The following is a 12,354-nucleotide window of genomic DNA, read 5'->3' as shown; positions in this document are numbered from 1 at the left end:
AGGAGGCTGAGGCAAGAGAATCGCTTGAACCCAGGAGATTGCAGTGAGCCAAGATTGCGCCACTGTACTCCAGCTTGGGCGACAAGAGTGAAACTCCGTCTCAAAAAAAAAAAAAAAAAAAAGGAGCAACTCCTCATCCAGTCAAGTTTGATCATGAAATTGCAGGAATTGAGTCACATCTACAGGCTCTACTTCTAATTCTAGTTCTCTTGCTATTTCCACCACAGCTGCAGTGAAGCCTTGAACCTCTCAAAAGTCATCCATAAGCACTGGAATCAACTTCTCCCAAACCCCTGTTAATGTTGATGTTTTGACCTCCTCCTATGAATCACAAATGTTCTTAATGGCATCTAGAATGGTAAATCCTTTCCAGAAAGTTTTCAATTTACTTTGCCCAGATACATCAAAGGAATCACTATCTATGGCAGCTATAGTCTTATGATATGTATTTCTTTTGTTGTTAATTTTTGTTTTTAGGGACTGGGTCTTGCTATATTACCCAGGCTGGTCTTACACTCCTGGCCTCAAGCAATTCTCCCACCTCAGCCTCCTGAGTCTCTGGGATTATAGGCACAAGCCACCAAGACTGGCTGCAAATATATTTTTTAAATAAGAGTTGCCAAGGGTGGTGCCTTATACCTGTAATCCCAGCACTTCGGGAGGCTAAGGCAGGGAGATTGTTTAAGGCCAGGAGTTCTAGACCAGACCAGCCAACACAGTGAAATTTGTCTCTACAAAAAATAGAAAAACTTACCCAAGAGTGGTGGTACATGCCTGTAGTCCCAGCTACTCAGGAGGCTGAGGCAGGGGGATCACTTGAGCCCAGAGTTTGAGGCCATAGTAAGCCATAATTGTGCCACTGCTCTCCAGCCTGGGCAGCAGAGAACTCGACTCAAAAAAAAAAAAAAAAAATTAGCTAGGTGTGGTAGAACATGCCTATAGTCTCAGCTACTTGGGAGGCTGGAGCAGGAGGATCACTGGAGCCCAGAGTTCAAGGCTGCAGTAAGCTGTGATTGCCAGTGCACTCCAGCCTGGGTGACAGAATGAGACTACCTCTCTAAACAAATGAATAAATAGATAATAAGACTTGAAAGTCAAAATTACTCCTTGATCCATGGGCTGCAGAATGGATGTTGTGTTAGCAGGCAAGAAAACATTAATTTCCTTGTACCTCTCCATCAGAGAGCTGTTTGGTGACCAGGTACATTGTCAATGAGCAATAGTATTTTGAAAGGAATCTTTTTTTCTAAGCAGTAGGTCTCAACATTGAGCTTAAAATATTCAGTAAACCATACTGTAGACAGATGTGCTGTCATCCAGGCTTTGTTGTTCCAGTTATAGAGCATGGGTAGAGCAGATTTACCATAATTCTTAAGGGCCCTAGGATTTTCAGAATGGTCAATGAACATTAGCTTCAGCTTAGAGTCACCAGCTGCATTAGCCCCTAACAAGAGAGCCTGTCCTTTGAAGCTTTGGAGCCAGGCATTCTCTTCTCTTCTTTAGCTGTGAAAGTCCTAGATGGCATCTTCTTCCAAGGCTGTTTCATCTACATGGAAAAAGCTTTTGTTTCATGCAATCACCTTCATCGATGGTCTTAGCTAGATCTTCTGAATAACTTGCTGTAGCTTCTACATCAGCACTTGCCACTTCACCTTGCACTTTTATGTTATGGAGACAGCTTCTTTCCTTAAAGCTCATGAACCAACCTCTGCTAGCTTCCAACATTTCTTCTGCAGTTTCCTCATCCCTCTCAGCCTTCATAGAATTGAAGAGAGTTCAGAGTCTGAACTCTCTGGATTAGGCTTTGGCTTAAGGGAAGGTTGTGGCTGGTTTGATCTTCTATCCAGATCATTCAAACCTCCTCCACGTCAACAAAAAGTGAAGTGTGTTCACTAGAGTAGCACGTTTAATTTCCTTCAAGAACTTTTCCTTTGCATTCACAACTTGGCTAAGAGTTTTGTGCAAGAGGCCTAGCTTTTGGCCTGTCTTGACTTTCAACATGCCTTCCTCACTAAGCTTAAACATTTCTAGCTTTTGATTTAAGGTGAGAGATATGACCAAGCGTGGTGGCTCATACCGGTAATCCCAACACTTTGGGATGCTGAGGTAGGAGGATCACTTGAGCCCAGGAGTTCCAGACCAGCCTGGGAAACATGGCCAAACCCCATCTCTACAAAAAAAAATTTTTTTAATTAGCTAGGCATGGTGGTGCATGCCTGTAGTTCCAGCTACTCGGAAGGCTGAGGTAGGAGGATTGTTTGAGCCAGGGAGGTCGAGGCTTCAGTGAGGTGTGATCATGCCACTGCACTCCAGCCTGGGCAACAGAGCAAGACTCTGTCTCAAATAAATAAAATGAGAGATGTGACTCTTCCTTCACTGGAACACTTAGAGGCCATTGTAGGGGCATTAATTGGCCTAACTTTTTTTAACTTCCATTTTTAACTTACATTTTAGATTTGGGGGTACATGTGAAGGTTTGCTACACAGTTAAACATGTGTCATGGGGGTTTGTTGTACATATTATTACATCATCCAGGTATTAAGCCCAGTACCAAAGAGTTCTCTTCTCTTCTCCTTCCTCCCACCCTCCCCCATCAGGTAGACTCCAGTGTCTATTTTTTTCTTTTCTTGTGTTCATAAATTCTTATCATTTAGCTCCCACTTATAAGTGAGAACATGTAGTATTTGCTTTTCTGCCCTGAGCTGGCTAAGGATAATGGCCTCCAGCTCCATCCATGTTCCTGCAAAGGACATGATCTCATTTTTTTATGGCTGCATAGTATTTCATGGTGTATGTGTACCACATTTTTTTAGTCTACCATTGACGGGCATTTAGGTTGACTCCATGTCTTTGCTATTGTGAATAGTGCTGCAGTGAGCATTCATGTGCATGTGTCTTTATGGTAGAATGATTTATATTCTCCTGGGTATATACCTAATAATGACATTGCTGGGTCGAATAGTAGTTCTGCTTTTAGCTCTTTGAGGAATCACCATACTGCTTTCCACAATGGTTGAACCGATTTACACTCCCACCAATGTGTATAAGTGTTCCCATTTCTCCGCGATCTTGTCAGCATCTGTTATTTTTTGAATTGTTAATCATAGAATTGACCTAATTTTAATATTCTTGTGTTTCAGGGAATACAGGCCTGAGGAGAGGAATAGTGATGGGGAATGGTCAGTGGAGCAGTCTGAATACACACATTTACCAATTAAGTTCAATGTTTATATGGGCATGGTTCTTGGTGCCCCAACCCAATTACAATAGTCACATCAAAGATCACTGATAATAGATCATCATAACAGACACAATAATAATGAAAAAGTTTGGAATGTTATAAGAATTATCAAAATGTGACACGAAGACATGAAGTGAGCACGTGCTGTTGGAGAAATGGTACCAACAGACTTGCTTGATGCCAGCTTGCCACAAACCTTCAATTTCTAAAAACCACAATATCTGCAAAGCACAATAAAGTGAAGCACAATAAAACAAGGTATGCCTGTATTTGTTGGCTGTAGATAGCCCTTAAAAGAGCACCCATAAAATGCAAATTATAAGTTTGCATTAGGGCTGGGGTTTGCAGACTTGTTCTGTAAAGGGCCAGATAATATATATTAGCAAGCCATGCTACTCAACTCTGCCATTGCAGCCCAAAAGCAGATGCTGCATAAATGAATGAATGTGTCTGTGTTCCAATAAAACTTTACTAATAGACACTGAAGTTTTATTTTTATATAATTTTTATGTGTCACAAAATATTATTCTTCTTTTGGTTTTTTTTTTCCAACCATTTGAAAATGTAAACATTATTCTTAGTGCCCAGGCCATAGCTTGCTGACCACAGCCTTAGGGAATGGAGTTTAGAAGGTTATAAAGATCTTAGGAGAGGCCGGGAGCTGTGATTCATGCCTATAATCCCAGCGCGTTGGGAGGCCAAGGCAGGCGGATCACTTGAAGCCAGGAGTTCGAGACTAGCCTAGCCAACATGGTGAAACCCCATCTCTATAAATACAAAAATTAGCTAGGTGTGGTGGCCCATGTCGGTAATCCCAGCTACTCAGAAGGCTGAGGCAGAAGAATTGCTTGAGCCCGGGATGTGGAGGTTGCAGTGAACCAAGACTGTGCCACTGCACTCCAGCCTGGCCAACAGAGTGAGATTCCATCTCAAAAACAAAACAAAACAAAACAAACAAACAAAAAAAAACTTAGGAGAAAAAAAAATGTCAGGCTTCTTGTTCTTAGGCTACCTGTTGATGTGGGTGGGACGTCTTGCAAAACTCCTTGAGGAGGCGTGTCTACATCTCTTCATCCTGGTCCTGGTCAGCCAAAGCATATTCAACCCTTTTTTCTCTCTGACTCATCAAAAAGAGTCCTAACTCCCTTCCGTGGGGTTACCATGGACTCCTACTGTGTCATGGGGTTTGTTGTACATATTATTACATCATCCAGGTATTAAGCCCAGTACCCAATAGTTATCTTTTCTTCTCTTCTCCCTCTTCCCACCCTCCATTAGATGTTAGGCTTTAGGCTAATATTACAATGTTACATCCCTGAGCTAGAGGAAATATCAGAATGGGCTTATTAAGAAGATGTCTTAGATTTGGGATCAGGAAAAAGCCTTAAAATCACCTGACCCATTTTCTATACTTTACAGCTAAAGAAATAGAAGGACAGAGAGAGTAAATGACTTGCCCAAGGCCACTCAGTTTGTTAGAATCCGACCTGGGACTAGAGTCCACATTTCAGACTTCTAGTTGGGGGCTGCTTCCACTCTATTACCTACATTTGTACTCGTAGGAGAAAGTTAAGGAGCCGGGGATGGGGAGCTATTATAAACTAAAGACTTTTTTTAAAAACATAGAATATGATTAAAATGCCATTTTTGGCTGGATGCAGTGGTTCATGCCTATAATTGCAACACTTGGGAACCTGAGGCAGGAGAATTGCTTGAGCTCAGGAGTTTGAGACCAGCCTGGGCAACACAGTGAAGCTCTGTCTCTACAAAATAAAATTTTTTTTAAATGCCATTTTTGCATCCACAGAATGTTTTTGTATTGCCAGTCCCAAACTTGGAGTAAAAAGAAAAGAATATTGGGATGCAGAGAGAGAGGTTGAGCTGAGAAGTATTTGCAAGGGACCCTCAAATATACCTGTTCACTAAGCGTTATTTACATACTACTACTACTACTAATATCTTCCACAGAGAAATGTTCTACAGCAGTAGTTCTCAAACTGTGGCCCAGGAACCCACAGGGGTGCTAAGACCCTTTCAGAGGCATAATGAGGTCAAAACTATTCTCATACTACTACTATGATGTTTGCTTTTTTCACTCCCAATCTGTCAAAAACATAGCAGAGTTTTCCAGAGATGACACGGTGCGTGCTATGATAACGGAGTATATGTAGAAGTAGATCTAAGAATCCAGCTGTCTTCTATCCAGCAAAACACTGAAGAGATTTGCAAAGATGTGAAACAATGTCACGCTTCTCACTAATTTTTTTTTGTAAAATATTCATTTTCTAACACATGTTATTTATATTAATATCTAATGGATTAATTGTTCTAATTTTTAAATGAATTAACAAATATTTTTCAGTTTTAATTTCTAATACAGTAAATATCACTAAACAAACAAATGGCTTTTATGTTTTGTGGCTCCTCACTAATTTTAAGAGTGTAAAGGGGTCCTGACCAAAAAGTTTGAAAACCCACTAATCTACCATTTTTCAGCTGTTTTGCTCACATGAAATACAAATTAAATTGAAACTGTTACTGAATTTATAGTAGTTTGTTGTCATTCTGTATTTTCTTCATCAAAGTATACCAAAAGAATCACATAGCTTAAAATGACCTTTATCACCAATGGAAATAAAATTCACATCGCCACAAGGATAAAACAAAATAAAATATCTAAAATAGAAAAACTCTACTGGACAAATGGCAAGAAAAGAAAGGAGGCTAGTAAAATACAGAAGAGACTTAAAAGGTAAATAAGCCAAATGCAATGTAACTACTCCATTGAGACCCTGATTCTAACAAACCAACCATGACAAAGCTCTTATGAGACAACTGGGGAAACATGGATACCGAGAAGATATTTCATCATATTAAAGAGTTATTGTTGGCCAGGTGCAGTGGCTCATGCCTATAATCCCAGCAGTTTAGGAGGCTGAGGCGGGAAGATCTCTTGAGCCCAGGAGTTCAAGACCAGCATAATATAGCAAGACTTCATCTCTATTTTTAATAAAATAATAATAAATTTGTAATGAGTTGCTTACTGTTAAGTTTATTTAGGTGTGATAATGGTATGAGGACTGCATTTTTAAAAAGAACACTTGCTGAAGTATTATGGATGAAATCATTTAACATTTGGTTTTTCCTGCAAAACAATCAGGTGGAAAGGAGAGTGAGAGAGGTGTAAACAAGATTGGCCATGAAGTGGCTGGGTGCTGTGGCTCATGCCTGTAACCCTACCACTTTGGGAGGCTGAGGGGAGAGGACTGCTTGAGCCCAGGAGTTTGAGACCAGCCTGGGCAACACAGTGAGACCCCGTCTCTACAAAAAATTCAAAAATTAGTTGAGCGTGGTGGCACGGACCTGTAGTCCCAGCTACTTGAGAGGCTGAGGTGAAAGGATCACTTGAGCCTGGGAGGGCAAGGCTGTAGTGAGCCGTGATAGCACCACTGCACTCTAGCCTGAATGATAAGAAACAGACCCTGTCTTAGAAAAAAAAAAAGATTGCCCATGGATGGATAGCTGTCAGATCTCAGAAATGGCTCCATTGGGATTCATTATACCATTCTTTTGTATATATTTGAATAAGTCCATCATTTAAAAAAATTTAATAGGTCATCATGCTAAAAAAAAAAAAAAAAAAAGGAGGAAACAACCTGCCTAACTTATTGTTGATTTAGCCATTTACAAATCAATATGCCATATAATTTGGGGGCAGGAAATTTAAATGAGGCCCTCATTTAAACTGTAAATGTAACTAAAGCATCACACTGGAAGAGAAGAACACACACTGACCAAGAATTATACCCCAGAAGATTACAGCTCCATAAAAGGCAGGAACAAAAAAAGTCATCCTCCAAGGGGCCTCTTTGGGTGGAACACCAGGTCTGTGAAAAGAGCCTGGAGACCTTGCCCTACCTGCCCCAAGATACCCACCTGGATATCTACTGGTATCTTACCAAGTACACTAGTACTTACTTACCAAGTGTGCTGTACTTCCCCTGGGGAGCCACCAGGTTATCATAGTTCACCAGAATTGTGTGGAGCAGGAACAATAAAGAAGATGGACCCCTTTACTTGAGCCCAACATCCATCTCTTAGGGCACAGTTCTCAATGATTAAAACTAACAGCTGCAAACCGAAGAATGACTTATTTTACCTTTACTTTTCTATAGTGACCACGTTTTTTTAATCTGTTGAGCAAATACACATTACAATCATTTTGGAAAAGTTTAGAATTAGTTACCAAAACGTAAGATACACAAACTCTATAATGCAGCAATTCCATTCCTAGGTAGATACTGAACAGAAATGCATATGGATGTGCATCAGGAGACATGCACAAGAATGTTCTTCGCAGCACTGAAAATGATCCAATGTCCATCAATAATAGAATGGATAAATAAATTGTGATATATTACAATCATATATTGTGAACACGAGCAAACTACAACTACTCATCAACATGGATGAATCTTATAAACACCAACTTGAGGCCGGACATGGTGGCTCATGCCTGTAATCCCAGCACTTTGGGAGGCCGAGGCAGGTGGATCACCTGAGGTCAGGAGTTCAAGACCAGCCTGGCCAATATAGTGAAACTCCACCTCTACTAAAAATACAAAAATTAGCCGGGCATGGTGGTGTGTGCCTGCAGTCCCAGCTACTCAGGAGGCTAAGGCAGGAAAATCACTTGAACCTGGGAGACAGAGGTTGCAGTGAGCCAAGATCGCGCCACTGCACTCCAGCCTGGGGGACAGAGGGAGACTCCATCTCAAAAAAAAGAAACAGAAAAGCAAGGAAATGGTTACCACAAAAATCAGGATAATAGTTACCTGGGACGAGGGGGAGTTTGAGAAGGAGGTGATCAGTATGAGACACACGGAAAAAGATTCTGGGAAAGACAGCAATATTCTGTTTCTTAACCTATGCAGTGTTTTCATGGTTTTTTGTAATTATATTTCTTCTATAATTATTCGTCATGCTTTAAATGTGTGTTTCATGCACATTTGTCTGTGTGCTATCTTTTACGATTAATAAAGGTTTAAAATAAACAAATCAGCTTCAGTTTTATGTGACTATAGAAGTCCTGAAATTGCTGGACTTATGATAAGTGTATTAATACAGCTTGATTTTTGCATGAATGTATTAGTAGAAAGTCATCTATTCCTGATTTGACAAATTCTCATATGTTATTTTAAGGTTCTTCTGCCATTTGATTTAAATACAGATTAGCTGTTGAACAAATATGTTTACTATTCCAAAATGGTGACATTTGGGTTCCAAAGTTTCACGAGACCATTCTAAGAATGACTTGAGGAGCACTGTATCATAACGAATGTTTGATTTAGGTTGTCCCCATTTTGCTAAGCCTTATTATACCAAGTAAGCTCGTTTCCAGGCCATGAAAAGCAATTCAAAAGAATTTCACATCCTCAGGATACTAGAAACCAGTACTCTGAAGATCATACTCTAAAAGTTGGCTCAGGCAAATTTCAATATGCAAATTTATGCTTTTAAATTACACTTCATTAAAATACACTTACCAGTTTAAGTGGAGGCTGATTTTGTAACTGCATTTGGAATTTAGATTCTTACTACTTTCAAACAAATGCTATGTAAACATGAAAATTAAGTAATCAAATGATTCTTTGCCCTCCTTCTACGACACTTTTCACCTGAAAATACAAATCCTGAAAACATCCCACTAAGGAAATGAAGTCCCTCGGCTTTGGAAATATACTTTAACCAAGTAGAGAGCAGACTGCCCTGACCTCATGAAGATCACAGGCACAGGGAAACCTCACAAAGGCCCTGGGCAACTCAGCCCAGAAACTCTGCCCAGGCCAACAAGCCCTTTGCATTCTCCTGCCTTTACCAACCAACCCCAGGAGCCTGGCCTGTATTCTCAAGGTTGGCCTCCACTTCTCCTAGCCCTTAAGGTCCTCCCCGCAAGTCTGGCTGTAACAGGGCCTATGGTGTCCCCCAACACTCCTTTCATTACTGCTCTAGTTTGAGAAAAGGGCAGAGTGTGATAAAAGCGCAGAATGCAAGGACCAATAGCACTCACCCAGCATGTGCAACAGCCCAAACTCCTCACAAGCCCGAGCCGGTAGAGTCATTAGACCCTCATTTTACAGAGAAGAGAATCAAAGCCCAGAGAACTTGTAAAATCTGCCTGAGGTGACACAGCTGACAGAACGGAGCCCAGTCAAGCCATTGCTGGTGCCAGTGATTTCCCTGCCTCACTGCCGACTTGGTGTCTTAGACTCAGCTCCATTCAGTGGTTCAGAATTAGGGCTTTAGAGGTAGATAATCCTAGTTAGAGTCTCAGACCAATTACCTCCAAGCTATGTGACCTCAAGTAGATTATTTAACCTCTCTGGCTTCAGTTATCCAAGTCAAAGCTCAATGAATGGTAGCCATTATTATCACTTCTTTCTCAGATGCTAATCTGTAGTGTAAGCCTCTGTTCTCAAACTTTCCTTTGCATAAGGACCACCTAGGGGAACTTTTTAAATGCAAATTACTCCAGCTCTGCTCTTGGGACCTCTGAGCCTGGTCCAGGAGGAACTATTTGAATGTTTCTTTTGTTTTGTTTTGTTTTGTTTTGTTTTGTTTTGTTTTGTTTTGTTTGAGAGAGTCTCACTCTGTCACGTAGGCTGGAGTGTGATCTCAGCTCACTGCAGCCTCACCCTCCTGGACTCAAGGGTTCTTCCCACTTCTCAGCCTCCCGAGTAGCTGGGACTACAGGCGCCTGCCACCACGCCCAGCTAATTTCTGTATTTTTTGTAGAGACAGGTTTTGCCATATTACCCAGGCTGGTCTTAAATGCCCCTGCTCAAGCCATCTGCCTGCCTTGTCCTCCCAAAGTGTTGAGATTACAGGCATGTGCCACCATGCCCAGCCTTAAATATTTTAATAAAATTCCTGGATGATCTTATGCAGAGAGCCAAGCATTGACAAATGGCAAGCAAGTGCTTCTATCCTGTGCTTTTACTACTTTGAAATGAAAGTGTCCACTAGACCATAAACACATTTGTTTCCCTTAGGAAAACTCTAGCTCTAAGAATTTGAAGTATTTCTTCTAAAACAGATTTCACTCCATATTTGTCTTCTACTGGTGGCTTTCAAATTTTTTTTTACCATAACCGCAATAAGAAATACACTTTACACAGTGACAAAGAATATGCATGTTTATATATACATACATAAATAAATTTTCCATAAAATAACATCTTCACTTTTCACACTTCTATTTTTCATCCATTTTCTCTTGTAATGCTGACCACAACCCTTTAATTTTATTTCACAACCAAGTACTGAGTTGCAATCAAGAAAGACTAACAGTAAGATGACCCAGATGTTGGAATTACCAGACAAGGATTTTAAAGAAATTATTATAACCAATATTCAAAGATATAAAGGAAAATATGCATGTAATAAGCAGGTTAAAAATTTAAGGTTGGGAGTGGTGGCTCACACGTGTAATCCCAGCACTTTAGGAGGCCAAAGAAGGAGGATCACCTGAGGCCAGGAGTTCAAGATCAGCCTGGCAACATAGTGAGACCCTGTATCCACAAAAAAAAATTTTAATTAGCCAGGCATGGTGGCATAAGCCTGTAGTCTCAGCTACTTGGAAGGCTGAGGCAGGAGAATTGCTTGAGCCGAGGAATCTGAGGCTACAGTGAGCGTGAATATAGCACTGCATTCCAGCTTGGGTGACAGAGCAAGATACCCTCTCTAAAAAAAAAAAAAAGAAAAGAAGAAGAAGAAGAAAAGAAAGAAAGAAAGGAAGAAAAGCTAAGCAAAGAAATGGAAGGAATCACATGGAAATCCTAGAACTTAAAAATACAGGCCAAGCATGGTGCCTCATGCCTATAATTCCAGCACTTTGAGAGGCCAAGGTAGGAGGATTGCTGGAGGCCAAGCGTTCAAAGCCAGCCTGGTCAACATAGTGAGACCTCATCTCCACAAAAATTAGCTGGGCATGGTAGCACATGTCTGTAGTTCCAGCTACTAGGGAGGCTGAGGTGGGTGGATCAGTTGAGCCCCAGAGATCGAGGCTGCAATCAGCTGTGATCACGCCATTGCCTTCCAGCATGGGTGACAGAGTGAGATCCCGTCAAAAAAAAAAAAAAAATGGCCAGGCACAGTGGCTCACACCTGTAATCCCAGCACTTTGGGAAGCTGAGGCAAGTGGGTCACCTGAGGTCAGGGGTTCAAGATCAGCCTGACCAACACGGAGAAACTCCATCTCTACTAAAAATACAAATATTAGCAGGGCTTGGTGGTGCATGCCTATAATCCCAGCTACTCAGGAGGCTGAGGCAGCAGAACTGCTTGAACTCAGGAGGCAGAGGCTGTGGTGAGCTGAGATCATGCCATTGCACTCCAGCCTGAGCAACAAGAGTGAAACTCCATCTCAAAAAAAAGAAAAAAGAAAAGAAAATATAAATAAAAAGTACACATACGAAATAAAAACCCCACCGAATGGGCAGACTGAGATGGCAGAAGAAAGAGTCAGTAAACTAGAAATTACCTAGTTTGAAAAACAGGGAGAAAAAAAGATTGAAAACGAAAGGCTCAGAGACCTATAGGACAATATCAAGCAATCTACCCTACATATAATTGGAACCCCAGAATGACCAAAAAGAGAAAAGAGAGCTAAAAAAAGCTGTCCAGGAATGATGGCCAAAAAGTTCCCTAATCTAGTGAACAACATAAATTTACAGTTTCAAGAAGCTCAGCAAATTCAAGCAGGAGAAATAAAAACCACATCTAGGTATATCACTGCTGAAAACCAAAGATAAAGTGAAGAATCTTTAAAGCAACCAAGGAAAAATGACTCATTACTACAGGAGAACAATGATAGTTTTAATAGACAGCTTCTCATCTAAAACAATGGAAGCCAGAGACGGTGGTGTAATATTTAAATCTTTTTTTTAAAAAAAAAACTGTCAACCCAAAATTCTATATTGGGTAAAAATATATTTTAAGAATGAAAGCAAAATAAAGCCATTTTCAGATAAATGACAACTAAAAGAATGCATCACAGCAGACCTACGCTACAATAAATGCTAAAGGAAAAAGTTTAGGCTGGAAGAAAATG

The 12,354-nt window shown here is 40.6% G+C and overlaps 1 long non-coding RNA gene across 1 annotated transcript in view; it reads right to left on the bottom strand.

The window, feature by feature from the left end:
- The window catches only part of LOC129531904 (uncharacterized), a 33,319-nt gene extending 28,978 nt beyond the window's left edge, over nucleotides 1-4,341 (bottom strand). The window contains exon 1 of the long non-coding RNA XR_008677353.2: nucleotides 4,255-4,341. This is a non-coding gene — a long non-coding RNA (uncharacterized lncRNA). The remainder of the gene's footprint in view (nucleotides 1-4,254) is intronic.
- Between the last annotated feature and the right edge of the window lie 8,013 nt (nucleotides 4,342-12,354).

This window comes from Gorilla gorilla, chromosome 11, assembly GCF_029281585.2.
Source record: "Gorilla gorilla gorilla isolate KB3781 chromosome 11, NHGRI_mGorGor1-v2.1_pri, whole genome shotgun sequence".
In the NCBI taxonomy this organism is placed as follows: domain Eukaryota; kingdom Metazoa; phylum Chordata; class Mammalia; order Primates; family Hominidae; genus Gorilla; species Gorilla gorilla.
The sequence above is the reverse complement of the archived record's forward strand: the minus strand, read 5'-3'. Positions and strand labels throughout refer to the sequence as shown.